The sequence below is a fragment of the Saimiri boliviensis genome, chromosome 6 (assembly GCF_048565385.1).
Source record: "Saimiri boliviensis isolate mSaiBol1 chromosome 6, mSaiBol1.pri, whole genome shotgun sequence".
NCBI classification, from domain to species: Eukaryota; Metazoa; Chordata; class Mammalia; order Primates; family Cebidae; genus Saimiri; species Saimiri boliviensis.
In genome coordinates, this window is record NC_133454.1 from 121,214,153 (window position 1) to 121,239,976 (window position 25,824).

The window sequence follows — 25,824 nt, forward strand, 5'->3', positions numbered from 1 at the left end:
GGCCGCGGGAGGCCCTCGCACGCTCCGGCGGAGCTGGGGCGCTGGGGCGGGTACCGGACGGCCTCGGGGACGGCGGTGCCGTCTTTGTGCCCTGGAGGCCCGTTTAGTGGGGTTGGAGGGAAGCTGCGAGGAGTGCCCTGATCTAGGGGCTCCCGGGCCTTGGAACGCGCGGGGCGCGGTAGGGGAGTAATGGCGTGATCCCGATTTCCAGTTTCCAGACCGGGCACCCGGAGGCTCCTGGCCCGGGTGGTGTTAAAAATCGTAGCGGCGGGGAAGCCCTGGTGACATCTTGCTGCGGATTGGGAAGGTGGAAGGTGGTCGCGGGCCTTAGGTGGTCGAGCCCACTTCCTCGTCCTCAGAGTTCAGGAAGGAGAGCGATGGAGAAGTGGGCGCACGGCCGGTTTCGGGTCCGCCCCTGCCCTCCCGACTCCAGCGACCATGTCCGCCTTTGGTGGAAAGCAGACATGGCTCCCTGTGCAGTTTCTGCAACAAAGGCTGGGCGGGCCGGGTTTCCCTAGGGATGAGGACCGCCTCGCCCCGGGGGTCGTGGGGGTGAGCCACCGGGGCCTCCGAGAGAATCGCTAGTGTCGCTTCTCCCCCAAGGGACATATCTCTCGGATTAGAAATAAAGGAGAAGCGACGTGGATCTAAAGGCGAAGCCCATCCTGAGGCCTTTTCAAAATGGCCTCTTACCGGCCCCACTCCGTGGCCCTATTGGGCAACCCTGGGTGTGTCATTGGAGAGAAGCTGATGGGGTTGGTGGCGGGCGACAGGTGGAAGAGACCCCGGGAGGGGTGGAGCCAGCGTGTGTGGCCTGCAGCTGAGTCCCAGGCACAGGGTGGATGTGAATTTATAGGTGGCAGAGCTGGAGCCAGGCCCTGCCCCTACCTAGATCCTGGCTTCGGGGTCCAATGTTCGCTCGCGTGGTTGTTTGAGGCATCGGTGGAAGAACTATCAAGATCATTTTCAGGATGCTAACAAACCTGCAGCTAGAAGCTAGACTTCCAAACCTTATTGTTAAAAAGCAACTCTACCGAAATATTAAAACAAATTGCCGATGGAATTAGGGTGATCTGTTTTTCACCGTTTCATTTAAAAATTCACCTATGTGCCAGCTATGTGCCTGGCGCAGTGGCTCACACCTGTAATCCCAGCACTTTGGGAGGCCGAGGAGGGTGGATCACTTGAGGTTGGGAGTTCGAGACCAGCCTGACCAACATGGAGAAACCTTGCCTCTACTAAAAATACAAAAAATTTTCGGGGCGTGGTGGGGGCATACCTGTAATCCTAGCTACACTCCAGCCTGGGCAACAAGAGTGAAACTCTGTCTCAGAAAAACAAAAAACACCTATGTTACTTGCAGGAAAACCGTTTTAGTGGTGCTAGAGCAACAATAATAAGGTAAACAGTAGAATGTTGCTAGACAGTGAGTACCTTACCCGGTTTGGGATATAGGAGGAGGTCAGGGAAGCCTTCCATAAGCGAGACACCTGAGCTAAGTTTGAAGAAAAAGTTAAAAGGAAGGTGAAGTGCGGGAGGGAAAGGGGGAAGGGAATTCGGAGCAGAGTGAAACAGCATATGCAAAGGTGTGAAGATGTGGAAATGCACGGCCTGTTCAAGCTACCTTAAGAAAGTATGTTGGCCTGGGGCCAGGCGCGGTGGCTCATACCTGTAATCCCAGCACTTTGGGAGGTGGAAGCGGGTTGATCACTTGAGATCAGGAGTTGGAGACCAGCAAAACCCGTCTCTACTAAAAATACAAAAATTAGCTGGGCATGGTGGCGTGTGCCTGTAATCCTAGCTACTCTGGAGGCTGAGGCAGGAGAACCGCTTGAACCTGAGAGGTGGAGGTTGCAGTGAGCCGAGATCGCGCCTTTGCACTCTAGCCTGGAAGACAGAGCGAAACTCCGTCTCAGAATATAAAAAAGAAAGTATGTTGGGCTGGAAAATACCGTGCGTGTTTGGTGATGCTGGATAGGGTGAAGAATAGAACAAGGTCCGGCAGGGTTGTGTGCCATAAAGGGGTTAAACTTGATCCTAGAGACAGCATGGAGACACCACATTAGCTTTGTTTTTAGAAACTTTACACTGGAAATCTCCTAGGATAAGAGTATTGCAAAGCCACCGTATATAGGATCCAAAGCTTTCCTTTATAACAGTAACCAACAGAAAATGGGGGGAAAAAGAATGGAAAAAAAGATGTTTTTTACTTACATTGGCAACAAAAGCTTAAAGTACCTTGGAATAAAGTTAACAAGAAATATATAGAGAAAACTATAAATGCTTACTGCTGGACAAAAAAAAATTTAAAAAGGCAGCCTTGCATAAATGAAGAGGTACCATAGTCCCAAATGGTCAGTCTTCATTTTGTAAAGATATCAGTTGGCCAGGCGTGGTGGTTCACACTTGAAATCCCAGCACTTTGGGAGGCAGAGGCAGGTGGATCATGAGGTCGGAAGTTCGAGACCAGCCTGGGCAACACAGGGAAACCCCGTCTCTGTTAAAAATACAAAAATTAGCTGGGTGTGGTGGTAGGCACCTGTAAATCCCAGCTACTTGGGAGGCTGAGGCAGGAGAATCGCTTGAACTTGGGAGGCGGAGGTTGCAGTGAGCCGAGATCGTGCCACTGCATGCCAACCTGGATGACAGATCTAGACTCTGTCTCAAAAAAAAAAAAAAAAGTCAGTATTCCCCAAATAAATGAATTCACTGCAATTTCTGTAAGAGGCAGGTTTTTTTTTTTTTTTTTTTTTTTTTTTTTTTTTTTCCCCCTCAGTCATTACTGACTCTGGGACAGTATGTTTTTTTTGAAACTTCGCAAAATGATTCTAAAGTTCATTTGGAGGAGTCAGTGTGTTGATAGATTTGCATTTGGTGCTATAATAAAAGTACAGTAAAGTGCTATAAGCAGTGTGTGCTGGTGCAGAAAGAGATGACTACATTATTGCGACAAAATAGTCCTGCCCGCCTACATATGGGAACTTGGGACATGTTGAAGTGTCGTTTCAAATTAGGGAAGAAAGAATGGGTTTAACAAATTATGCTGAAACAATTGATAGTCATGTGGAGAAAAATGACTCACTCAGTGTTTAAAAATACATTCCAGATGGATTAAAACTCCAAGCCTTAAAAGAAGTATAAGGTTTTGAGAAGAATATATAGAAGATTATTTTTTATAATTTTGGGGTAAGGAGTATTCTTCTGAGGCTGTCAGAAGCCATAAAAGTACAGTTGGCAGATTTGACTACTTAAAAATGAAAAGCTGTAAGACAAAAGATGTTGTAAACAGAGTCAAAACAGAGACGACAAATTGGGTTGATATTTGTAGCTCATATAAGTGATGAAGATTAGTAACTATAATATATATTTGTGTATGTCTAGTTAAATGCTATATATTTGTCACACCTTTATTTTTTTTTTTTGAGATGAAGTTTCACTCTTGTTGCCCAGGCTGGAGTGCAGTGGCTCGATCTTGGCTCACTGCAACCTCCACCTCTGGGGTTCAAGTGATCCTCCTGCTGCAGCCTCTCAAGTAGCTGGGACTGTAGGCGCTTGCCACCATACCTGGTTGATTTTTGTATTTTTAGTAGAGACGGGTTTTCACCATTTGGCTAGGCTGGTCTCTCGAACTCCTGATCTCAAGCCATCCACCCACCTCGGCCTCCCAAAGTGCTGGGATTATGGGCATGAGTCACCATGCCTGGCGTTATGAGGCCCTTTTGATTGCCTGCCCTGGTGCTATAGATGGTAAGCTCCTGGAAGGCAGGCATTGTTTCTGTCTTGTCTCTGCACTCCCAGCTTTTTGCAAGGTGCTTGGTACTTGGTACTCAATATGTGTTGCATGAACAGATGGATGCATGATTGAATGTTCAGGACGGATGAGAGTGAGGCTAGAGATCTGGGCAGCAGTCGGGGTGCAGCAGCCTTAGTTCTTAGAGAGCAGAGGGGATAGAACGAAGATTTGACAGATCTGGAGAAAACTGAATTAACAGACTGATAGACAAAAGTTGGGGGTGGGGGTGGGCAGTGGGTAAGGGAGCTCCCAGCTTTCTGGTTTGGGCAGCCTGGCTGCTGCTGCCATTCCCTGAGCCGAGGAGCACAGGAAGAAATGCAGGTTTTGGGGAAGGCCCTTGGGGAAGGTCAGCTTGGTTTTAGAATACATGTGCTGAGTTTCCAGGCTTCCGGGATGTCCAGGGGGACAGAGCCAGCATGAAGTTGTTGGACCCACCGGAAGAAAGTCGATCTGCTGCAGGGAGTAGGTTTCCTGAGTCAGTATTGGCGCCATGCTTGGCTGAACACGTACGTAGCTGCAGTGAACATCGCAGCAATACTGAGGGGCAGCTTGTGCTGTAGAAAGTCACTAGGGAAGGCTGGTGGAAACAATGGAAGGGAAATCTGTTGGTGGGGGAGTGTAAGAGCGTGAGAGAGAGAGAGAGAGAGAGAGAGAGAGAGAGAGAGAGTTTGTGTGTGTGTGTGTGTGTGTTTATATGACTGTTTATATGATTGCTTCTGTCCCTTCCCTACTTTCTGGTAACTTGAGGTGTCAGAACTGCAATCTCCAAGCCTTTAGATTCTTCCGAAGCTGTGGCCTAGTCTTTGGACCTTTGTTGACCAGGGTTCCACCTCCCCCACCCTCCAGCCCAGCTCCTCGTGACTTGGAGGCTGCGGCGGGGAGTTTGGCTGAACTCCCGGGACAGCAGCCTCCCAGGGCGAGGGGTGGCGGGAGGGACCTCGAACGAGAGAAGAGCCAAGCCGGAGGTTTCTGGAGGCTCAGCGCATCCCGGAGGAGGAGGGGGCGGGGGTGGGGGTTGCGGTGGAGAGTTGCTGTCCCACCGTGACTCAGCACTCTGCTGGTAGAGAGTTGCTGTCCCACCGTGACTTAGCACTCTGGTGGGCCGGGCTTGGGCTCCAAAAGTGCTTTGTCCTGGAGGAGAGAAGCAGTCAGAAGACCTGGAGGGCTGTGGCTTCACTGTGGAGGGAAGGAGGGAGGGGGTGAGAAAGAGCACCCACCTCCCGTCATTTCCTAATGAAACAAAGACCAGAGGCTGGGCGGGGAACAAAGGGGTCTGAGATCACCCAGTGGGGCCTCTGATGGTGTTTTTGCTGGCAAGCCATGGTTTTTCTTTTCCTGCCTGTCTCTTGCTCGTGCCTTCCCACCGCGTGGGGAATTCTCAATAGGTGCTGGGTTTCTTTCCCTTCTCCGGACCGTTACAATGTAGGATTCTACAGCTAGGAAATCATCATAGACCCCCACAAATTTAAAGGCTTGGAAGGGACTTTAGAGCTTCCAAATCATTGTGTTTTACAGAAAGGTGAGACCCAAAGAAGGTTAGGCTTGCCCAAGGCCATAGAGTCACTGGCTTTTCAGCAGAAAACTAGGACAGGGCACATGACAGGAAGCCTGTGGCCATTAAATACGATCACTGTGTTTAATAAGTGTGTTGAAGGAATGGGTGTGTGAAGGAAGCGCTGTGTGAAAAGGCAGAGCCCAAACTGTTCCACGGGCTGGTTACAACAAAGGAAAACCTCAAGAAGAACCTCAGGGCTGGAGACGTGGGTTTCATGGCATTTTAACTGAAGAGCTGATGTTTTAAATGTCTGGGATTCCCCCTGAAGTGAAGTGAAGTAAAGCAGGAAATTCGAGTTTTGAAATTCAGAACATGGAAAAAACAGTACTAAATCAGATTCGGGTACATTTCTGGATGATGCAATCGTATTCACAGAGCTTGTCCTTAAGTCGTTTCTTGAAAGCCCTTGAGACCAGCGGACTCAAGAGTGTAGATACTCAGAACCCCCAGCCCCCCACCTCCTCCAGAAGGTTAACGAGAGCCACAGCCTGCGATGTTTGAGGACTACTGCAAACCGAAGGCAGGGCCTGTTTTTGAACGCTCACTCAGGCCCCCCTGCACTCCAGCCTTCTGCCCCAGCCCTTATCACATGGGGTCCCAGCTGTGTGTTTGCTTCCTGGCTGGACTTTGAGCTTCACTTTGAGCTGTGTCTCCAATCCTGGCACAGCCCAAGGCGCTTCCAGCTCTAGCAGTTTGCAGCTCCGCACCTCTTCTCCCGAATGGTCATGCCCAGCAGAACATCTGGACTAGTGGCTCCTGGAGTTCAAGGCTTTTGCCTTTAACAGTCCCCAGCTGTATCCTTCCCTGTGCGCCCCTGGGAGCTGCCCGCAGTGAAGAGGCTACCTGGCCTCTCTGAACTTTGATTCCTGTGTTATTTACAGTATCTGAAGCCAGCCCTCTCCCATGCTACCTTGAGCACACACTCTGGGCGCCCTCTTCACTACAGTTCTCATTGCACCCCATCAGCTGGGACCCAGCCACTTGGCATCCCCACATCACCCCGTCCAGGCCCAGCTGTGCTCACCCTGGCCAAATCAGGAGAGGCCCAGCTCAGCACAGGTGGCAGGCGGTAGCCAGGGCTAGCAGCCTTGGGAGAAGGGTGAAAAAAAAAAAAAAAATGACTTGCACCTCTGGGCAGGGACCTCAGCAGCCAGAGAGGCCTTGATATCCAGGGACTGGGAGTGCCTCCTCGTGGAAATGGGGACTGTGTCTGCCTTGGGGGTTCTCACCGTGTGGACACTCACTGTGGTGGAGGGGAACGATGGCTGCACAATCACAGTCCCTTGAGCACCGGGGCAGAGGGGGGGAGTAGATCCAAGAGCATCTGAGACAGCCAGGGACCAGCCCAGCCGGGAGGCAGCAGAATGAGGCAGCCAGAGGGAGCGGCGAGGGCTTTTCTGCCCTCAAAGAAGGGGCACAATCCAGGAGAGCTAGTGAGTCTTGCTGGGCCAGCAGATAGGGCCTAAGTCAGCAGAGGGAAGTCCTGAGTGTCCTATGAGAGAGTCAGGACGCAAACGATCTCCCCCTCAGCATGGCTGAGACCTCCAGCCTGTGGCTGCTCCCAGCGTCTCGGGCTCTTTCTTTCCTGCCTGGACCACTGCCTGCAGTCCCAGCCTCTCTTACTTGTCTCTGTTCTGTCTGTCCCAGCATTAAGAAATGCAAAGATAAGCACTTTGTGATGACAACTTAGGGAGGCTGGTACAGTGGCTCATGCCTGTAATCCCGGCACTCTAGAGGCAGAGGTGGGTGGATTACTTGACCCCAGGAGTTTGAGACCAGGCTGGGTAACATAGTGAGTCTCCCTCTCTATAAAAAAAATACAAAAATTGGCCGGGTATGATGGCACAGGCCTGTAGTCCCAAGTACTCAGGAGGCTGAGGCAGGAGGATTGCTTGAGCTCAGGAGTTCAAGGCTGCAGTGAGCTATGATTGTGCCACTGCACTCCACCCTGGGCAACAGAGCCAAACCCTGTCTCTAAATAAATAAAAGTAAAAATAAAACTCCTTAAGGGCTCCCCACTGCCCTTGGGATACAATTGTGATTCCTGGGTGTGGCCCAGCCACTCACCCCCAGGCTTCCCTCTAGCCCAACAGTGTTCCCCTCACACCTTGGGACTTCACACAGCTGGTCCCTCTGCCCAGATGGCTTGCCTCTGACCCTTCTGCCTGAAAAACTACCCGACCTTCAACACCCAGCTCAAATATCCTCTCGAGGCTCCTTGCACTGCCCCACGGAGCTGAGAATTTCCATTTTTCGTGCCCTCCAGCACTCTGAGTGCATGGTCTCCTATGCCACACCGTACTGTACTGTAGACCTGCCCTGGACCTGCCTCCCCCACTGGAAGGGAACTAATGCCCTTTATCTTAGGCATGCCTTTGCCTTTCCCACCTCAGCACCTGGCAAAGCACTTAACAGATTTAAAGGCTCCCAGACTACCAATAAATATGGGCTGGATTTAACTTGGACTTGGCTCTTAGCTCAACTCTTACCTTTTCTGTTACTAAGCGTTAGGCTGCTCCACCACCACCTCATAGGTTTTTTTGTTTGTTTGTTTTTTATTGAGACGGAGTCTCACTCTGTCACCCAGGCTGGACTGCAGTGGCGCGATCTCGGCTCACTGCAACCTCCGCCTCCCAGATTCAAGTGAGTCTCCTGTCTCAGCCTCCCGAGTAGCTGGGATTATAGGTGCTCACCACCACACCCAGCTATTTTTAGTAGAGATGGGGTTTCACCATGTTGGTCAGGCTGGTATTGAACTCCTGACCTCAAGTGATCCACCTGCCTTGGCCTCCTAAAGTGCTGGGATTACAGGTGGGAGCCACTGCGTCCGGCCTTCTTTTTTTTTTTTTTTTTTTTTTTTGATAGTCTTGCTCTGTTGCCCAGGCTATAGTGCAGTGGCATGATCTCAGCTCACTGCAACCCTGCCCCCCAGGTTCAAGTGATTCTCCTACCTCAGTCTCCTGAGTAGCTGGGACTACAGGCACGCACTACCATGCCCAGCCTAATTTTTGTATTTTTAGTAGAACAGGGTTTCCCTATGTTGCCCACACTGGTCTCGAACTCCTGGCCTCAAGCTGTCCACCTGCCTCAGGCTCACAAAGTGCTGGCATGAGCCACTGCGGCCAGTCAGGTTTGGTTTTTCCATCTTTACTTAAGTAAGACTCCCAGCTGTTTCTGCCTCCCTTAAGGAAGAAGCCGGGAATTAGCGAGTCTTTCTGGGGTTTCAGGATTATTCCTTGGCAGAGACCTGAGGACACTGCGAGGCAGTTGGGGATGGGGACTAGTGCTGCCACGGGGATGGAGATGTCACAGTCCTGGGCTCAGTGGTTCTGAGGACCAGTTCCCGTGGCTTGCTTTTGTGGTCACAGAATGTTTCCTCAACTGGAGGAATCTGTGGGCTGTCACTAGGGGCCGACGGGGGAAGAAGTCAAGAACGGTTTTTTTTTTTTTTTTTTTTGAGACGGAGTTTCACTCTTGTTACCCAGGCTGGAGTGCAATGGCACGATCTCAGCTCACCGCAACCTCCGCCTCCTGGGTTCAGGCAATTCTCCTGCCTCAGCCTCCTGAGTAGCTGGGATTATAGGCACGCGCCACCATGCCCAGCTAAATTTTTTGTATTTTTAGTAGAGGCGGGGTTTCACCATGTTGACCGGGATGGTCTCGATCTCTTGACCTCGTGATCCACCCACCTCAGCCTCCCAAAGTGCTAGGATTACAGGCTTGAGCCACCGCGCCCGGCCGAAGGGTTGTTATAAAACCAGCTTGCTACTTCAAAACAATGTCCTGTCCTTCCTGGCAGTGGACCAATGCATTGTTGAAGTTGTCCTTTCATAAACATAACAGAGATTTTTACATAAAGTAAGTTTTGGGGCTGACACTGACCGCACCTCTGAGTAGGTAGGGCTGGCAGCAGAGGTTCCCTTTATCCAGTGAACAAACTGGAGATAAGAGAGATTAAGAGACGGCCTTGCCTAAGATTGCACAGCTGGTAAGAAACAGGGCTCTGACTGGAACCTGGACTCTGATTGTGGCCCAATTTTCCAAATCTGGTGCCTTGACTCAGCCATGACAGCAATGCTGAAACTCAGCACGTACATTCCCTTAACCTCGAGGCATGCAGGAAGAAGACCTCCAAGATTCCACTTGCTGAGGCTTCTGAAATTTCCCTACAGGTGGAGAGCACTTCCTGCACCCTGAGTCCTGAAGGCGAGCCAGCACCGACCTTCTGCTGGCTTCAAGCCACCAGCTTTGGCAGAGGGCACTTTCAAAGTAGTTGCTGTGATTCTACCATCAGCAAAGTGATCACGGGTAATCTTCGAAATGAATAGGCGGATGTGATTAGTAACTGGAGTCTGTTTGCTTGGTGGGAGTTTTGTGGTTCTTTGGAAGGTGCTATTGGGAATCTTATGGCAGGGCTTAAAGAATTGGAATTGGTCTTGATCTCCTGGACTTGGTGTTCATGGCTGGCAGGCATCTCCTGGACTTGGTGCTCATGGCTGGCAGGCCCAGGAGATGCCTAAGCAGCCTGGAGACTGGTGGCTGTCCAGTGGCTTTCTGAGCAGGACAGTGGGTCTAGGCCCACGCCAGAGAGCTAAGGGTATTTCTGCAGCTTGTAATTCACAGAGACCACGGCTGGCTCCTCAGATCGGCACTGCTCCCACTGTGCTTGGCTGGTCCTCCCGGAGGCTGGGGGCCTCTACTCAGCCACAAGACACACCGTCTTTTTTTTTTTTTTTTTTTTCAATAAAGACGGGGTTTCACCATGTTGGTCAGGCTGGTCTTGAACTTCCGACCTCAGGTGATCCACCTGCCTTGGCCTCCTCCAAAGTGCTTGGTTACAGGTGTGAGCCACCACACCCTGCCAAGACACACCATCTTAGGGAGCAGTGGGAGATGCTTCCCCGAGGGGCTCATGGTGTCTCATTACTAGGTAGGATCTGAGAACCGTATAATCGTGCCTGAAAGAGTGTCCGGGTCTCTGGAGCTGAAGGTGTTCACATGCCGGGGAACATAGGATGACCCACTTCCAAACTGGGGCAACACCAGCTCCTCCCTTGAGGCCTTAGCCTACCCTTAGTTTTCTGGGGGGAGGGCTCATCCACCCTTCTGACAAAGCCTGTGATCGGATGCTCAGAAGCCAGCCGGCCCCAGGCAGAGCCAGGAGAGCCCTCCCATGGGAAGGGACTTTACATGCTATTACTACCTTTCTCATCTGTTTCCAACTGCGTGGATGATATTCTAATCCCCTGTCCAACACCCCTGCCTTTTGTAATTCTCTGAAAGCATTAGTTGGAACCAAGTGGCTCCCATTTTTTGCCACTATTTACTCACCTATCTGGCTGCCCTTTCAATATCGTAGGTATGTATGGGGGTTAACGGGGGTGTGTATGTGTAGTGGCAGGAATCCAGATAGTTCGCTTTTTGCTTTTTCCTGGAATTGATTTCATCAGATCCATACCTACTTCCCAATATCCACTTCCCTTCTGGACACTAGATCCAGATTTTCCTCTGGGGAACTATTTGCTTCCCTCCAAGCTCTGTGATGTGCTACACTTGAAACTGCCTCCATCTCTAGATTCAGGGGTAGACATGTTGTCTTTTACTTGGAACAAAAAAAAATTATTTTTTAGAGCTGTGTTGCCCAGGCTGGAGTGCAGTGGCTATTCACAGGCACGATCCCACTACTGATCAGCTCAGGGGTTTTGACCTGCTCTGTTTCTGACCTGGGCCGGTTTACCCCTCCTTAGGCAACCTGGCGGTCCCCTGCGCCCAGGAGGTCACCATACTGATGCCGAACTTAGTGCAGACACCCAGTTGGCATAGGGCACTACAGCCCAGAACTCCTGGGCTCGAGCGATCCTCCTGCCTCAGCCTCCCGAGTAGCTGGGACTACAGGCACGTACCACTGTGCCCAGCACAACAAAATTTTTAATCAACTTATGTTTTACATCGGGGTCCCTGTAGAGAGCCAGTGTAGCCCACCCCCTCTGGGGAAATCAGCAGCAAGGCTGCTGTGAACTTTGGGTGAACTCCAGAGAAGGAAACCGTAATAGGGGAATGTGTGTCTCGGAGAAGAGCAGAGAGGCTTAGAAAAAGATAACCAGCTCTCACTGACCTTGCTGCAAGATAGTTGTTAGCAGAAGTATGTTAACTGAAATATGAGAATTATAACCACAGGCTGTTCTAAGTAACTACAGCCTCGTACTCTGAGGCACATGTGGGCCGAAGACACTGACATCATCAGCTTTTCGGACCGCTTGGCCCAGCTTTCTGTATGTCTGTCTGTGTGACTTTCTCTCTCCCCCGCTGTTCCTTCTTAGGTCTTTGAACCCTTGTGCAACGCAGGACGCAGCACACGCCAGAGGCCCCCGGCCCCAGGTAGACCAGTACCGGTTGGAGCTGAGCAGCAGGCCAATGAACATCCCCTCGCTCTGCCTGCTGCTCACGTGATCTCTGCCTCCTGGCAGGTCAGCAGCCGTATTAGATTCTCATAGGAGCGTGAACCTTATTGTGAACTGGACATGCGAGGGATCGAGGTTGTGTGCTGCTTTTGAGGATCTACCTAATGCCTGATGATCTGAGGTGGAACAGTTTCATCCCGAAACCATCTCCCTCCCCACCCCTTGTCCAGGGAAAAAAATTGTCTTCCACAAAACTGATACCTGGCGCCAAAAAGGTTGGGGACCACTATTTTACATCATCTAAATGGCAACTGATTCCTTCATGGGTCACAGAATTTTCAAGACCGGAAGGAGCCTTTGAGACTATCTAATACTTTCAATCACTCAACTAACATTTTTATTTTATTATTATTATTATTATTATTTTTAAGACCGAGTCTCTCTCGGTCATGTAGGATGGAGTACATTGGCATGATCTCAGCCCACTTCAACCTCCACCTTCGGAGTTCAAGCGATTCCCCTGCCTTAGCCTCCCAAGTAGCTGGGACTACAGGCATTTGCCACCATGCCTAGCTAAAATTTGTGTTTTTAGTAGAGATGGGGTTTCACCATGTTTGCCATGATGGTCTCAATCTCTTGACCTCATGGTCCGCCTGCCTTGGCCTCCCAAAGTGCTGGGATTACAGGCTTGAGCCACCTTGCCTTACCTATTATTAATATTTTAAAAATAGAGACAGGGTCTCACTCTGTCACCCAGACTGGAATGCAGTAGCAGGATCATAGCTCACTGCAGCCTCCAACTCCTGGGCTCAAGTGATCCTCCCACCTCAGCCTTCTGAGTAGCTGGGATTACAGGTGTGTGCCACCACATCTGGCTAATTAAAACAATTTTTTTGATGAGAGTCTCACTATATTGCCCAGGCTGGTCCCAGACTCCTGACCTCCAAAGATCCTCCTGCCTCAGCATCCCCAAAGTTTGGGATTACAGGCATGAGCCACTGCACCTGGCCTCAAACGTTGAAAAATGCCAGCTCGGCCCGGCGCAGCGGCTCACGCCTATAATCCCAGCACTTTGGGAGGCCGAGACGGGTGGATCACAAGGTCAAGAGATCGAGACCATCCTGGTCAACATGGTGAAACCCCGTCTCTACTAAAAAAATACCAAAAATTAGCTGGGCGTGGTGGTGCACGCCTGTAATCCCAGCTACTCGGGAGGCTGAGGCAGGAGAATTGCCTGAACCCAGGAGGCGGAGGTTGCGGTGAGCCGAGATCGCGCCATTGCACTCCAGCCTGGGTAACAAGAGCGAAACTCTGTCTCAAAAAAAAAAAAAAATAAAAAGAAAATTGCCAGCTCTATGCCAGACTCTGGGTTAGATGAAGAAAATGATGCCTGGAGGACAGGAGGAGACCAGCTCCGGTTTACAGGGAAAGTCAGTGGCTGAGCCAAGAACCAAAACCTATATGTCTTCTGACTCCCATACCAGCCTTCTTTCCTCATGCTCCTCTGCTTCCTGAGATTAAATTGTTCTGGCAGCGCTCACATATGGTTACATGAGCTTGAATAAACACGGGGAACTCTGTGCCAAGCAGTTATTATCAGTTTTCTGGGGAGAGTTGCAGAGAAAGAGAGATGAGAAGGATGATGGAGTCTCACTCACCCCGTGTGCCAGGCTCAGCTCTCTGACGGGGGCGAAACAGGCTCGTGGGACTGCCTGAGGGTTTGTCCCCTAGCGTCCCTCCTCTGGGCCCCATCAGCCCTCTGCTTCATCCACACCAGCCCCTGGGGTGCCCCACAGGACCCTTGGGTCCCCTCCGTCCTTTGCTTAAGTCTTTCCTCCCATAGCTATTCACTTTTATCCATCAAAGACCCACCCTTTCTCCCAGCTCCAGTCCTGATCCTGCATCTGCCGAGGAGTCTTCCCGGATTCAGAGCTCGTCTCTTATTCCAGGTTCTCCTGCTAATGTTTGTTCCTTTAGCCTTTACGGAGTGACAGGAGACCCTGTGCCATTGTATCGTCATTCCTCCATTGTCACTGGGAGATGGAGGCTCGTAGGAAGCTGGTCTTCATCTTTGCTCCCAGGAACGGGACCAGGCCCTGGCACCTGGCAGGGCCCCAGCTAAGACTCTGGTTGGATGTGATTGAATCATTGTGAGAGCAGGGAATCCTTGCTCCAGGAGGGTCCTTCGTTCCTTGAAAGATGGTTCTTTGCACTTAACTACAGGCAAGGGAGGGCCTCTCCTGCAATTTCCCCTGAAGAGCCTGGAGTGGGAGCCTCGGGAGTTAGAACTGGTCTCTGGAGTTTGCCTTAACCCCAACCAGCTTGGTCAGCTCTTTACCCCCAAAACTCCTATATTCCAAGGCCAGGGGTCCTCAGGCCCAAGCGCCACCCAGCTGGGTGGGTTAGACTCAGACTGTTTTCTTACAATGAATCAGGTAAGAATAAAAACTAATACTTATTAATAAAAGCAGACTTCTGCTGGGCACAGTGGCTCACGCCTGTAATCCCAGCACTCTAGGAGGCCAAGGCAGGTGGATCACGAGGTCAGGAGTTTGATACCAGCCTGACCAAAATGGTGAAACCCTGTCTGTACTAAAAATACAAAAATTAGCTGGGCGTGGTGGTGTGCACCTGTAATCCCAGTGAGACGAGATCATGTCACTGCACTCCAGCCTGGGTGACAGAGAGAGACTCTGTCTCAGAAAAGAAAAAAAGAAAGAACAAATGAATAGATAGTAGTCATAAACCATAACATCATTCTTGTTCCCCAGGCTAGAGTGCAGTGGCGTGATCTTGGCTCACTGCAACCTCCGCCTCCTGGGTTCAAGTGATTCTCCTGCCTCAGCCTCCCCAGTAGCTGGGATTACAGACACCTGCCGCCATGCCTGGCTAATTTTTGTATTTTAAGTAGAGACAGAGTTTCACCATGTTGGCCAGGCTGGTCTTGAACTCCTGACCTTAGGTAGTCCACCTGCCTTGGCCTCCCAAAGTGCTGGGATTACAGGCTGTGAGCCACCACGCCAGGCGGAAGACCCGAGCTCGACTGCACTTGAGTAGATGACAGCTTTACAGTTCATAAACATTTGCTTTGATTAATTTTGCTGTTTTCTCTTTAAATTTAGGAGCCAGTACATTTTCTTGGGCCTTGTAAAGCTCATAGGCACTAGGCCCGGGCCTGTCATGCCTAATAGAGAAACCTGCCTGTCTGAGGTCAGCGATGGTGGTTTGGGTGTGTGTCCCTGAAGGAACACCAGACCTGGAGCCAGGACTGTGGAAGCTGGTCCCAGCTCTGCCATTAACTAGCTGGGTGATCTTGGGCAAGCTGCCAGCTTCTCTGGCCTTCTGTGTACTCACTTGTCAACTGGAGATAATGTCACCTCTATTTGTCTCCTGTGTTCTTTGCTGAAGGAGCATTTCTTCCAGCTGGAGAGACTGGAGGGACTTAACTGAGTCTTGCCATAGAGCCAAGTAAACACAATTTCTTTCTTTTTTTTTTTTTTTTTCAGACGGAGTCTTGTTCTGTCAACCAGGCTTGAGTACAGCGGTGCAAAGCAATCTCAGCTCACTACAACCTTCGCCTCCCAGGTTCAAGTGATTCTTCTGCCTCAGCCTCCTGAGTAGCTGGGATTTCAGGCGTGCACCACCACACCCAGCTGATTTTTTTTTTTTTTTTTAATTTTTGTATTTTTAGTAGAGATGGGGTTTTACCATATTGGCCAGGCTGGTCTCAAACTCCTGACCTCCTGATCCGCCTGCCTCGGCCTCCCAAAGTGCTGGGATTACAGTCGTGAGCCACTGCACCTGGCCAGTAAAACCAATTTCTTTGGGATCCATTTGACACTGGTTGGCTGCCCACTGTCAGCCAAGCTCGCAGCCAAGCTTGGAGAAGTAGAGATGGCTGAGCCAGAGCTTGTGTTCACAGTAGTCCAGAAAGATAGGCTCAGCAGAGATGTGTGGAAGGGGCACTGTGGGATTCAGGTGAGCAGCCCGAGAGCCTGAGAGAGCCATGGAAGAGCCCAACAGAGGAAGGGCCTTTTCCTTGCTAAGGAAGGTAAAATACCCAAACCAAGTCAATTCAGCAATGATCCAGGCGGAAGCCTGGGATGCAAGAGTGGAAGGGGCGGGACTGTAGCTGCTGTTATCCCCAGTGTGGGGACTCCCTTCTGTTTTGTTTTGTTTTTTCCTTTTTTGAGACAGCGTTTAGCTCTGTCACTCAGACTGGAGTGCAGTGGCACATACATGGCTCACTGCAACCTCAACCTCCTGGGCTAAAGCAATCCTCCCACTTCAGCCCCCTGAGTAGCTGGGACTATAGGTGTGAGCCACCACACCTGGCTAACTTTTCTGATTTTTAGTAAAAAAGATGTGTTTCCATATTGCCCAGGCTGATCTTGAACTACTGGGCTCAAGCAATCCTGCTGCCTTGGCCTGCCAAAGTGTTAGGATTATAGGAGTGAGCCTCTGCACCCGCCCTCTCTTAACGACTGTTAAGTGTACATCACAATATTGTTAACTATATGTACACTGTTGCACAAGAGTTCTCCCGAACTCTTTCATCTTCCATGACTGAAACTCTGTCTCCTTGAGCAAAAGCTCCCCATTTCCCCTCCCCTCAGCTCCTGGAAACCACCATTCTACTTTCTGTCTCTATGAATTTGATGACTTTGGGTACCTCTTGTAAGTGGAATCATGCAATATTCGTGATTGGCTGACTTCACTCAGCATGATGTATTCAAGGTTATCATCGGTATAGCATATGGCAGGATTTCCGTTTTTTAAAAAAGACTGAATGATGCTTCACTGTATGTATGTACTATCTTTTCTTTATCGATTCATCCATCCACGGACATTTAGGTTGCTTCCACGTCTTGGCTATTGTGGATAATGTCGTAATGAACATAGGAGTACCGCTCTCTTTGAGATCCTTTTTTCATTCTTTAGGATATATGCTCAGAAGTGGGATTGCAGTATCGTACGGTTGGTCTATTTTTAACTTTTTGAGGAGACTCCGTATTATTGTTGCATAGCAGTACACCATTTTACAATACCACTAACAGCGTGCAAGAGTTCCAGTTTTTCTGCATCCTCACTGACACTTGTTACTTTTTGGTTTTGTTTTGTTTTTTTGAGATGGAGTCTTGCTCTGTCACCCAGCTGGAGTGCAGTGGCATGATCTCTGTTTGCTGCAACCTCTGCCTCCCTGGTTCAAGCAATTCTCTTGCCTCAGGCTCCCGAGTAGCTGGGACTACAGGCGCACACCACCACACACAGCTAATTTTTGTATTTTTAGTAGACACGGGGTTTCACCATGTTGGCCAGGTTGATCTCGAACTCCTGACCTTGTTATCCGCCCACCTCACCCTCCCAAAGTTCTGGGATTACAGGTGTGAACCACTGCGCCCAGCTGACATATTTTTTTTTTTTTTAATAGTAGCTATTCCAATGAGCATCAGGTAATAGCTCATTGTGTTTTTGATTTGCAGTTCCCTGATGATTAGTGATGGTGAGCATCTTTTCATACCCTTGTTGGCCTGACTGTTAAAAGAGAAACAAACAGAAAGCAACAACAAAAACAGCTTCAACAAAAAGTCCCCAAGCAAACCCCATCCAAAGGTCAGCAGCCTTGAAGATCAAAGCTAAACTCATGAAGGTGAGAAAAAAAATCAATGAAAAAAATGCTGAAAACTCAAAGAGCCCGGTACATCTTCTCCTCCAGATGATCGCCAACACCTCTCCAGCAAGGGCTGAGAGCTGGGCTGAGGTTGAGATGGACGAACTGACAGAATTAGGCTTCAGAAGGTAGGTAATAACAAACTTCCCTGAGCTTGTTACTACCAAATAACAGAAAAGTAACAATTCTTTGCATTATTACCCAATGCAAAGCAGCTAAGAACCATGATAAAACATTACAGGAGCTGTTAACCAGAATAACCAGTTTAAAGAGGAACATAAATGACGTGATGGAGCTGAAAAACACACCACGAGAACTTCACAACACAACCATGAGTATCAATAGCTGAATACACCAAGCAGAGGAAAGAATTTCCAAGCTTGAAGACTATCTTGCTAAAATATGACAGAAGGTTAGGTGTGGTGGCTCATGCCTGTAATCCCAGCACTTTGAGAGGCCAAGGCGGGTGGATCACCTGAGGTCAGGAGTTTGAGACCAGCCTGATTAACATGGTAAACTATAATCCTAGTTACTCGGAGGCTGAGGCAGGAGAATTGCTTGAACCCAGGAGGTGGAGGTTGCAGTGAGGTGAGATTGTGCCATTGCACTCCAGCCTGAGAGACAGAGCGAGATCCATCTCAACAAATAAATAAATAAATAAATAATAAAACAGAAAAGAGTAGAGAAAAAAGAATGAAAAGGAGCAAACAAAATCTCTGAGAATTATGGGATTATGTAAAAAGACTGAACGTACAACTGATTGGGGTATCCAAAAGAGACAGCAGAATGGAACCAAGTTGGAAAACATACTGCAGGATATCATCCAGGAGAACCTTCCCAACCTGGCAAGACAGGTCAACATTCAAATTCAGGAAATCCAGAGAACCCCAGTTAGATACTCCACAAGAAGATCAACACCAAGACACATAATCATCAGATTCTCCAAGGTCAAAATGAAGGAAAAATGTTAAGGGCAGCCAGAGAGAAAGGCCAGGTCACCTCAAAGGGAAGCCCATCAGACTAACAGTGGACCTTTCAGCAGAAATCCTACAAGCCGGAAGAGATTGGGGGCCAATATTCAACTTTTTTTTTTTTTTTTTTTTTGAGACGGCGTTTCACTCTTGTTGCCCAGGTTGGAGTGCAATGGCACGATCTCAGCTCACCGTAACCTCCACCTCCCGGGTTCAAGTGATTCTCCTGCCTCAGCCTCCTGAGTAGCTGAGATTACAGGCATGCGACACCATGCCCAGCTAATTTTGTATTTTTAGTAGAGACAGGGTTTCTCCATGTTGGTCAGGCTGGTCTCGAACTCCTAGCCTCAGGTAATCTGCCCACCTCAGGCTCCCAAAGTGCTCAGATTACAGGTGTGAGCCACTGCACCCACCTCAACATTTTTAAAGAAAATAACTTCCAGCCGGGTGTGGTGGCTCACGCCTGTAATCCTAGCACTTTGGGAGGCCAAGGTGGGTGGATCACCTGAAGTCAGGAGTTCAAGATCAGCCTGGCCAACATGGTGAAACCCCATCTTTAAAAAAAAAGAAAAGAAAATAATTTCCAACCCAGAATTCCATATCCTGCCAAACTAAGCTTCATAAGTGAAAGAGATATAAAATCATTTTCAGACAAGCAAATGCTGTGGTGATTCATCACTACCAGTCCTGCTTTGCAAGAGCTCCTGAAGGAAGCACTAATATGAAGGAAAAACCATTACCAGCCACTACAAAACACTGAAGAATCAAGACCTGTGAAGCAACTACATCAACAAATCTTCAAAGTAACCAGCGAGCATCATGATGATGGGATTGAATTCACACATAACAATATGAGTCTTAAATGTAAATAGGCTAAATGCCCCAATTAAAAGACACAGAATGGCAAGCTGGATAGAGTCAAGACTTGGACGCTGTATTCAAGAGACCAAGCTGACATGCAAGGACACACGTAGGTACAAAATAAAGGGATGGAGGAAAATTTACCAAGCAAACAGAAAGCAGAGAAAAGCAAGGGAGAAAAATTTACCAAGCAAACGGAAAGCAGAAAAAAGCAAGAGAGGAAAATTTACCAAGCAAACGGGACAATATTAGGTTAGTGCAAAAGTAATTGCGATTTGCCCAGGTAATTTACCTGCCCTGGCAAATCACAATTATTTTTGCACCAATCTTACTAGTATTTATAGGTCACCATCCAGGTACTAGAAGCACTCATTGTTTCAGTGCTCAATAATGCTAGACCTTTTCAGAGGACAGAGATAGGACCCTTTACAATTTTTTTTTAAGAAAAAAATGAGTTCATTCTGATCTGAGACTTTCAATTCAAATTCAGAATTCTAGGTGTTTTGCTTCATCTTAAAGATTTTACATCCGGGCTGGGTGCCGTGGCTCATGCCTGTAATCCCAGCACTTTGGGAGGCTAAGGTGGGTGGATCACGTGGTCAGGAGTTTGAGACCAGCCTGGCAAACATGGTGAAACCCCATCTCTACTAAAAATACAAAAATTAGCTGGGCATGGTGGCATGCACCTGTAATCCCAGCTACTCGGGAGGCTGAGGCAGGAGAATTGCTTGAATCCAGGAGGTGGACGTTGCAGTGAGCCGAGACCATGCCATTGCACTCCAGCCTAGGCGACAGAGCAAGACTCCATCTCAAAAAAAAAAAAAAAAAAAGATTTTACATCTGAATTGCCTTTCTTCTAATGCCCCAAATATCTACTCTCAAGTATAATTACAGAATTATTTATTTATATTTTTCTCCACCACATACGCAGCAGTCTTAAAGTAATAACCCCTATACTACCACCAAACAGTTACTCTTGAAAACAGCTTGGTATTTTGATCTTGTAGTTTTCGTCTTATAGTAAATCCCACCAAGAATACATAGTCAAATGAATGTATTTAAAGTTCCTTGGAATAGCTCCTCTGTGTTTTTTTAAATTATTATTATTGTTATACTTTAAGTTCTGAGGTACATGTGCAGAACGTGCAGGTTTCTTACATAGGTATACACATGCCATGGTGGTTTCCTACACCGGTCAACCTGTCATCTACCTTAGGTATTTCTCTAATGCTGTCCCTCCCCTAGTCCCCACCTCCCACTCTGTGTTTTTGCTACCAACCCATTACACAGTTAGGAGCATTTACTTCATTTTGCTTTCAATTTTTAGAATTACTTTTTAAAGTTTATTTTAGTTTTATAATTATGTAAAATATATGCATGGTCAAAGTCAAATCTATAAAATAAGATATATTTATCTTTTCTCTTTTTTTTTTTTCAAAGATGGGGTTTCACTATGATGGCCAGGCTGGTCTTGAACTCCTGCTCTTAGGTGATGCACCCACCTCAGCCTCCCAAAGTGCTAGGATTACAAGCGAGTCACTGCGCCTGGCTCAAAATAAGATATATTTAAATGGATGTAGGCTGGGAATGCTGGCTCATGCCTGTAGTCCCAGCACTTTGGGAGGCCGAAATGGGGAGGATCACTTGAGCTCAGGAGTTCAAGACCAGCCTGGGCAGCATAGCAAGACCCCATTTGTACAACAATTAAAAAAAAAAATTTTTTTAAAGCCAAGTGTGGCTTTGCTTAGTGACAGTATTGTAGCCGATGAGGTTTATCCCTGGCATGATTATTGCTAATTGAAAACTTTTCCCAATACCCCGCCATGATGACTTGCAATATAGTCAGCATTGGCAATTTTTGGCAGTCTCTATGGAGACTGAAAAATTTCAAAATAAATAAATAAAAGCCAAGTGTGGTTGTGCGTGCCTGTAGTCCTAGCTACATGGGAGGCTGAGGTGGGAGGACGGGTTAAGCCCAGGATTTCAAGTCTGCAGCGAGCTATTATCATGCTGCTGCATGGGTGACAGAGCAAGACCCGGTCTCAAAACAAACTAATAAATAAATAAATAAAAACAAATAAGCCTAGTGTCTATTCTCCCCCTACTCTATTCCTTCTTTCTGTTAAACTATCAATGTTTAGTATTTAATTGTATGAAAATATTTACATATTTTTGTTTATATTTGTCTCTTTTGTTCTTAGAGAAACAGACCGTAAGGTGTCCTTAGGATGACATTGTATTAGTTTGTAGAGATCTTCCTTGTTCTTTTCATGGCTGCAAAGCACCCCATTGTGTAGACGTGCTATTGTTTACTTCTCAAAGTCCTTATTGATGGATTTTTGGCTTTTTCCCATGCTTTGGCTTTTACAAACAGAGCTGCAATAAACAGCCGTGTCTCTGTGTCTTTCTGTATCGTTTGCGGTGTATCTTTATTATAGATTCCTAGATGTGGGATTGTAGGATCAAAGGGCAAATGCACTCCTAAATTTGCTAGATATTGGCAAATCCTCTTCTACAGAGACTGTAATACCATTTTGCATTCTCACCAAGGAATGTGTGAGAATGTTGGTTTTCTCACAGCCTGGAAAAGACAGCGTACAGTATTAAGCTTTTGGATTTTGGCCAGTCTGATAAACGAGAAACAGTTCCTTGGGGCAATTTGCGTTTCTTTTACTGTTAGCAAGGTTTAGTGTCTTTCTGTATAGTTTTGAAATATTTGCCTTTCTTTTTCTGTAAACTGTATTTTTAGTGCATTTTTCTATCAGGTTGTTGGCCTTTTAATCTGTATTAGAAACTCTTCATAGCTGGGCGCGGTGGCTCTTGCCTGTAATCCCAGCACTTCAGGAGGGTGAGGTGGGCGGATCACCTGAGGTCAGGAGTTCCAGACCAGCCTGACCAACATGGTAAAATCCCATGTCTAAAAAAAAAAGAAGCTCTTCATATATTAAGAATATTGGCCCTTTGTCTGTGATGTAGTTGTACAGTTGTTTTTTTCTTTTTCTTATTTATTTATTTATTTATTTTTGAGATGGAGTTTCGCTCTTGTTACCCAGGCTGGAGTGCAATGGCGTGATCTCGGCTCACGCAACCTCCGCCTCCTGGGTTCAGGCAATTCTCCTGCCTCAGCCTCCTGAGTAGCTGGGATTACAGGCACGTGCCACCATGCCCAGCTAATTTTTTGTATTTTTAGTAGAGACGGGGTTTCACCATGTTGACCAGGATGGCTTCGATCTCTTGACCTCGTGATCCACCCGCCTCGGCCTCCCAGAGTGGTCGGATTACAGGCGTGAGCCACCGCGCCCGGCCCTTTTTTCTTTTTAAAACCAATTTATCATTTGTCTTTTTAATTTTGCTTATGTTTAAAATTTTCATTTAATTTTTTTCATTAAAAAAATTTTAATTCCTTGAAACTTGTTCATCTTTTCCCCTTATTGCTTCTAGGTGTTGAGTCAGAATTAGGAAAGTTTTCCCCACTCCCAAATTATAGGAGAATTGGTCCATATTTTCTGTTAGTACTTGTATGGTTTCATCTTTACATTTAAATCTCCAACCCCCCTGGATGCGGTGGCTCACACCTGTAATCCCAGCACTTTGGGAGGCCAAGGCGGGCAGATAACTTGAGGTCAGGAGTTCAAGACCAGCCTGGCCAACATGGTGAAACCCCGTCTCTATTAAAAATACAAAAATTAGCTGGGTGTGGTGGTGCATACCTGTAATCCCAGCTACTCGGGAGGCTAAGGCAGGAGGATCACTTGAACCGGGGAGGCAGAGGTCGCAGTGAGCTCAGATTGTGCCACAGCACTCCAGCCTGGGCAATAGAGTGAGACTTCCTTTAAATCAATCAATCAGTCAACCTCCAACTCCTTTGGGACACACTGTGGTCCACAGCATGAGGAATGCCTCTGGTTGGTTCTGAGTCCATGAAGCTCTCCTGCTATCCTGATACCAGCTATGAAGTCACTCTCCCTCCCTCCCTCCTTTCCTTCCTTTCTTTTTTTTGAGACGGAGTCTTGCTCTGTCACCCAGGCTGGAGTGCTATGGCACAATCTCAGCTCACTGCAACCTCTACCTCCCAGGTTCAAGCGATTCTCCTGCCTCAGCCTCCCAAGTATTTGGGATCACAGGTGTGTGCCATCACACCCAGATAATTTTTGTATTTTTAGTAGAGATGGGGTTTCACCATGTTGGCCAGGCTGGTCTCGAACTCCTGACCTCAAGTTATCTGCCCACCTTGGCCTCCCAAAATGCTGGGATTACAGGCGTGAGCCACTGTGCCCGGCCAAAGTCACCCATTGTTTCCCATGACTTGGGATGCTGCCTCTATCAGACATCAGCTTTCCATAGGCCATGGGGGCGATTTCTGGATTGTACGCTGTGTTCCTCAGAAGGATTGCTTCATTTTATTCATCCTTCCCTGCCAACGTCCTCCCAGCCTCTCCAGGATAATAGGGTGTCAGGCAGAGCATCTGTAGCAGGAGGCGCCATGTGGCTGGCTCTAGGGCTGCAGAAGGCTTTCCCCTGACAACAAAGCCCTTTGTTCCAGGCTCAGAGATCAAGCTTTATAGGCAAATGGTTTTGAGAAGATCCGCAAATCCCTACGAAGCCACACTTTGCAGATAGAGAGGCATTTCTGGAGAATCACTTTCAGGGAAGAAGAGTGTGCGTTGGAGGGGCCTCTGGGAGGAGGAGACTCCTATTCTGTTCCTGGGGAAGGGATGGATAGGACCAAATGTTCTACATTTAGAACCAATGCTGGGGCCTGCAGGGAATCAAATCCTGGCTCATGATGACCCTTGAAGGATGACTTCTTCATAAGCAAGACAGAACCGTCATCTATGCAGCTACCCACCCATCCACTCATCTTATAAATATTTACTTAATATTTAATTCCCTCCATAGCACACACAGGCTCTGTGCTGTGGGGGAGAGAGTCAGCACTTTGTTCCTTCCCCTTGTTTAGGGAGATGAGAGCAGAGGCTCCATGTGTCTGAGAGATAAAAATGAGTCATGGCCTTGTTTTCTGAGCAGTATTCAACACATGTTTTCTTTTGAGACAGGGACTCACTTTGTCACCCAGGCTGGAGTGCAGTCATGGCTCACTGCAACCTCTGCTTCCCAGGCTCAAGAGATCCTCCTGTCTCAGCCCCCCAAGTAGCTGGGACTACAGGCATACACCACCGTACCCAGCTAATTTTTGTAATTGTTTTTTGTAGTGACAGGGTTTTGCCATGTTGGCCAAGTAGGTCTCGAACTTCTTGAGCGGAAGCAATCCACCTGCCTCGGGCTTCCAGAGGGCTCAGATTGGCTGGGTGCAGTGGCTCACACCTGTAATCCCAGTACTTTGGGAGGCTGAGTCGGGTGGATCACGAGGTCAGGAGTTTGAGACTAGCCTGGCCAACATAGTAAAACCCCATCTCTACTAAAAAATACAAAAAATTAGCTGGGCATGGTGGCAGGCACCTGTAATTCCAGCTACTTGGGAGGTTGAGGTAGGAGAATTGCTTGAACCTGGGAGGTGGAGGTTGTAGTGAGTCAAGATCATACTGCTACACTCCAGCCTGGGTGACAGAGCAAGACTGTGTCTTAAAAAAAAAAAAAAAAAAAAATGCCGGACACAGTGGCTCATGCCTATAATCCTAGCACTTTGGGAGGCCAAAGCAAGTGGATCACCTGAGGTCAGGAGTTCGAGACCAGCCTGACTAGCATAGTGAAACCCCATTTCTACTAAAAATGCAAAAAATTAGCCGGACCTGGTGGCGCACACCTGTAATCCCAGCTATTTGGGAGGCTGAGGCAGGAGAATTACTTGAACTCAGGAGGTAGAGGTTATAGCAAGCTGAGATCACACCATTGCACTTCAGCCTGGGCAACAAGAGCAAAACTCCATCTCAAAAAAAAAAAAAAAAAAAAAGGCCGGGCGCGGTGGCTCAAGCCTTTAATCCCAGCACTTTGGGAGGCTGAGGCGGGCGGATCACGAGGTCAAGAGATCGAGACCATCCTGGTCAACATGGTGAAACCCCGTCTCTACTAAAAATACAAAAAAGTAGCTGGGCATGGTGGTTCATGCCTGTAATCCCAGCTACTCAGGAGGCTGAGGCAGGAGAATTGTCTGAACCCAGGAGGCGGAGGTTGCGGTGAGCCGAGATCGTGCCATTGCACTCCAGCCTGGGTAACAAGAGCGAAATTCCGTCTCAAAAAAAAAAAAAAAAAAAAAGTGCCAGGATTACAGGCATGATCCGCAGCGCCCAGCCACCACATCTGCTTAAGTTAAATCATTGATTCCATGTCTCAACTCTGCTGAATAGAAATACAAATTCTAGGAGGAGAAGACAGCCAGGGTAATAGAATGACTAGGACAACAAATCTTTAATGACATGCTGAGCTGTCATGTTATAAAGAAAGAAAGAAAAAATGCTTTCTGGGAGACAGGCTTGAAGTGTAGACAGAAGTCATTTTCAGCCTTGGGCTTCTAGGGCAAATTTGTCCAATTGATTTTTGGTGGGTTGGTTTGGGGCAGATTGCTTTTCAATAAATTGTCTGCCTGCAGCATAGGCTCTAGCTATGAACGGCGT

General features: G+C 48.1%; 1 long non-coding RNA gene, 1 other non-coding gene and 1 pseudogene across 2 annotated transcripts; all 3 read left to right on the forward strand.

Moving 5' to 3' along the window:
- The first annotated feature begins 189 nt into the window (after positions 1 to 189).
- On the forward strand, positions 190 to 2,751 carry LOC141584963 (uncharacterized; annotated as a pseudogene).
- A 5,428-nt stretch (positions 2,752 to 8,179) lies between these two features.
- LOC141584896 (uncharacterized) lies at positions 8,180 to 21,654 on the forward strand. Its single transcript, XR_012518179.1, has 2 exons — positions 8,180 to 9,656; positions 11,669 to 21,654. It is a non-coding gene; the product is annotated as an uncharacterized LOC141584896 (long non-coding RNA).
- LOC120364714 (U4 spliceosomal RNA) lies at positions 20,989 to 21,129 on the forward strand. The gene has a single exon (XR_005579869.1). It is a non-coding gene; the product is annotated as a U4 spliceosomal RNA (small nuclear RNA).
- Positions 21,655 to 25,824: the final 4,170 nt, after the last annotated feature.